Genomic DNA, 4,568 nt, shown 5'->3' with positions numbered 1-4,568 from the left:
GTGTGATGTTCCTGTGAATGTGAAGGGAGGGGGCTTCTTGAACACCTATGATCATGCCATATAGAGTGATGACCTTTGTATTATAAAGCCCTTTCCATTTCCATAAACACCCTAAAATGTATATTTTTAAGTAGTTGAGTAACGTTCCACATTCGGAAAGATTTTGAAAGGCAATGACGAGTAAATACTTATAATTCTTGAAGAGTATAATGTTTAACTCTCCCTTCGACTCCCTTCCTACCTCGCATACCTCTGCTTTTTTTTAATGTCATGTCAGCAGGCCTATATCTTGCTTTAGACACACAAAAAAACAAGACCATTTTCTTACCTAACATTTCCATTTGCCATTTAAAATTCACTTCTTTCCATAACCAATTCTTGGGAATACTAGCTGGACGCACACATGTGGGGGGAGTCACCCCTAGGCGAGGGGGCTTCTTGAACACCTATGATCATGCCATGTAGAGTGATGACCTTTATATTATAAAGCCCTTTCCGTTTCCATAAACACCCTAAAATGTATATTTTTAAATAGTTGAGTCACGTTCCACATTCGGAAAGATATTGAAAGGCAATGACGAGTAAATACTTATAATTCTTGAAGAGCATAATGTTTAACTCTCCCTTCGACTCGCATACCTCTGCATTTTTTTAATGTCATGTCAGCAGGCCTATATCTTGCTTTAGACACACAAAAAAACAAGACCATTTTCTTACCTAACATTTCCATTTGCCATTGAAAATTCACTTCTTTCCATAACCAATTCTTGGGAATACTAGCTGGACGCTAGTCGGGGGAGTCACCCCTAGGCCTTTAGAGCCATCTCTGAGTTTCCCTCTTAACCCGCTGGGTAGTGTGGGAGCCTTTCACATGAGGAGGGCATCCTACAGACATGTCAAATGACGAGTAAATACTTATAATTCTTGAAGAGCATAATGTTTAACTCTCCCTTCGACTCGCATACCTCTGCATTTTTTTAATGTCATGTCAGCAGGCCTATATCTTGCTTTAGACACACAAAAAAACAAGACCATTTTCTTACCTAACATTTCCATTTGCCATTGAAAATTCACTTCTTTCCATAACCAATTCTTGGGAATACTAGCTGGACGCACACATGTGGGGGGAGTCACCCCTAGGCCTCTAGAGCCATCTCTGAGTTTCCCTCTTGACCCGCTGGGTAGTGGGGGAGCCTTTCACATGAGGAGGGCATCCTACAGACATGTCACCATGTGCTTTCTATTTGGTGTGTGGGTCCAGAGACTGTAGCATCAGGAGCAGCAGCAGGCGCACCTGTCAGAGGGGAGGGGACTGTCACAGAAACGGCAAGAAGCTAAGTGAGGGGCTGGCAGATCTGTGGGCTCCGCATCCACCTCAGAGTCAGCAGCGGCTTAGGCTGCAGACATGTTTATGATTTTCTTATTAGGTGTCACAGGAAACCTAGCTCCTTCCAGAATATAAGAAATAATATTGAGGAGGTGATATTAAATTTTTAACCAGTAACAGCTGAGATGGAAAATACAGGCAGATGGCAGAGCAGAAAGCGGGCGGTCAGGAGAAAGAGCTCTGGAATGAAACCAGCCTGAAGTGAAATCCCTGTCCTTCCACTTACAGGATGAAGGGCCTCAAGCAGATTCTCTCACTTCTGTTAGGCTCAATTTCCTTATCTGGAAAATGGGCATGAAATATGCATTTCATGCAGCAGCTGTGAAAGACATGTGCGGTAGAATCTGTGAAGAACAAACCCAGCCTGACAGTCACGGCCCAATGACTGAGAGTCCATCTATGAACCAGGAGGTCACGGTGCGTTCCTGGTCAGGGCACATGTCCGGGTTGCGGGCTCAATTCCCAGTGTGGTGTGCAGAAGGCAGTTGATACTCTCTCATCACTGATGCTTCTCTCTCTCTCTCTCTCTCTCTCTCTCTCTCTCTCTCTCTCCCTCCCTCTCTCTCTCTCTTCCTCTCTGAAATCAATAAATATATATATGTATATTTTTAAAAAGGACAAACCCAGACACAGTCCACTACATTCTACTTAAAGTCTTCATGGCACTGATCCTTACTTGTGCCATCATAACAGTCTCTAGCCAGCCTTTTTTGCTTGTGTTACCTGTTTTTTTACTATTCCTTAAATTCTGTGACATACTCATTTTTGTACTCCCAGTTTATGCTGTACTACCCTGAATATGGTAATAAAAAAGCAGATACATTTTATTGGACAGTTCTTCTTTGCCAGGTTCTTTTCTAAATACTTGGACTTTTGAAGATGTCACGGGGCTCCTATATAAGGGAGTTACTATTATTTTCATTTTAATGAAAAGTTGTTATCTAGGTGTCCTTTGTCACAGAGCCTAATACATTCCAAAGTCGGGATCCCCAACCTGGGCATCTGGGTCCAGACCCTGGCTTTGAACATCCTGCAATCACACTGAAGGAGAGAGAAGAAAGGGAAGGAAATTCAAATAAGGTGGCAGGGTGCCACCTAGTGATGAAGCCTTGGAATAGCAGTGAATGAACCAGAAATCATACTAAGCATCCCAGGAAGAACATTCTGGATAGAGAGCCATGTCAGGTTGAATGTATTGATGCCACTAAGAAATGGAACCATCGATGGAGGTTGCACATTTTCAAGAAAGATCTGATTTCTTTCACTTGGTCACTTGGAATCCACACCTAGACCACTGATTTAAAAATATATATATCACCATCTGAAATAGTACTTCCAACGTTAACAAAAATACATTTCAAAGCGCTGACAACTACACATGCCATCTGGGTATCGATGAAGAACCATGCCGCCAAGTCTCATTTATTTCCACGGCTGCAGGAGGCGCATTCAGGAAGAGGAGAGCTCATTTTCTGACCGGAAGATTCGAGAATGCTCTTTGGCATTAAACTCGGGGGGACTTTAATATATATTGATTAATAATTAATGGGCGGAAGCACGGGTGGATCAATGGGGACGAGGCCCAGCTGACAATGCAGGGAAGTGATTAAACACAGAAAACCCCAGTTCTGCAGCGATCAAAGAGGCATGGATCCGTCCTCGAGTGAGCACGCGATTCTCTGCTCAGGAAGTTATTCCTGCAGGGTCTTGGCAGAAACTTCCCAAAGTGCACCTGGAGTGCAGGCGAGAGAGAGGATAAACAGCATCAAAACATCAAAACAAAAACCCAAGGAGCCCTTCCCAAACATGATGTAATTAAATAAGGGCAGGCATTTAAGACAATGCAGTGCCTTTGAGAAATACGGTAAACTGGAAACATTCAGAGACCTTATTGCATATAAACATCCATTTAAGTACAATGGGCCAAGGATCAAGACATCATGGAATGCCCTGGAGGGGACAGGCAAACCCTAAAAACCCCAACCCTATATAATAAAAGGCTGATATGCAAATTGACCAAATGGCAGAACGATTATTTACTATGATGCTCACAAACCACCAGGGGGCAGATGCTCAACACAGGAGCTGCCCCCTGGTGGTCAGTGTGCTCCCACAGGGGGAGTGCTGCTCAGTCAGAAGCTGGGCTCATGGCTGGGGAGCAGCAGCGGTGGTGGGAGCCTCTCCTGCCTCCGCAGCAGCACTAAGGATGTCCAACTGATGGCTTAGGCCTGCTCCTGGTGGGTGTAATCCTTCTATTTATTTATTCTCATAGCACCATGCACCTCCATTTAGCACAGAGGTGGCATGACATTTACTTGTAAGATTAACTAACTAATAACCACATCTTCTATTTTACTGAACATTCCAGGGGTATGCAAACAGGTAGATTTTTGTTGTTGTTACTTTTGCAAGTCATTGCACCCAGTACCCATAATTGTGCCTGACACATAACTGAGAGTTGACATTATTTATTGAACGCTATAATGCACACTGACCACCAGGGGGCAGATGCTCAACACAGGAGCTGCCCCCTGGTATTCAGGTGCACTCCCACAGCCAACCTCCCATGGCCGGCCAACCTCCTGCAGTCCCTCCAGCCAGCAGATCCTGGATCAGCCCCGATAGGGACTCGGCAAGATGGCCCCGCTTGCCAGCCAGGCCAACGGACTCCACCTGTGCACGAATTCATGCACCAGGCCTCTAGTATTTAATAATCACCCAGTCTTTATGTTGATGTCTCCCCAGATGCTTCTGCCAACTGGTTTTGTTTTAAATGATAATCTGTGGGGTCTTGCTATCTTTGTGTTCCCTGTGTATGGGAAGATTCTAGAAAAGTCAAGTGTTGCTTGTTGCACTCACCATCTTCTCATATCCCCTATATTTGTTTACATTCTGGTGTGAATTTCCAGTGTCCACTTCCCCATATATCCTATGTCATGTATCCCATTTTTTTATAGGTCCTTTACAAACTAGTTGGTGAAAAAATTTGAAATAATAATTGCTGTTATTTTAATAGCAATAACATACATGTATTAAGTGCTTACCATGTGACAAACAATTTTCTAAGTGCGTTCCGTGTATCAACTCAGGTCTACATCAAGAGGTTGATAAAAATGCAAAATGGAATAGAGCATTTCTAAAGCAATTACCTTGGAACAAAGAAAGTCATTATGAAAACACA

The sequence above is a fragment of the Myotis davidii genome, unplaced genomic scaffold (genome assembly GCF_000327345.1).
Source record: "Myotis davidii unplaced genomic scaffold, ASM32734v1 scaffold174, whole genome shotgun sequence".
In the NCBI taxonomy this organism is placed as follows: domain Eukaryota; kingdom Metazoa; phylum Chordata; class Mammalia; order Chiroptera; family Vespertilionidae; genus Myotis; species Myotis davidii.
Note: the sequence above shows the minus strand (reverse complement) of the source record.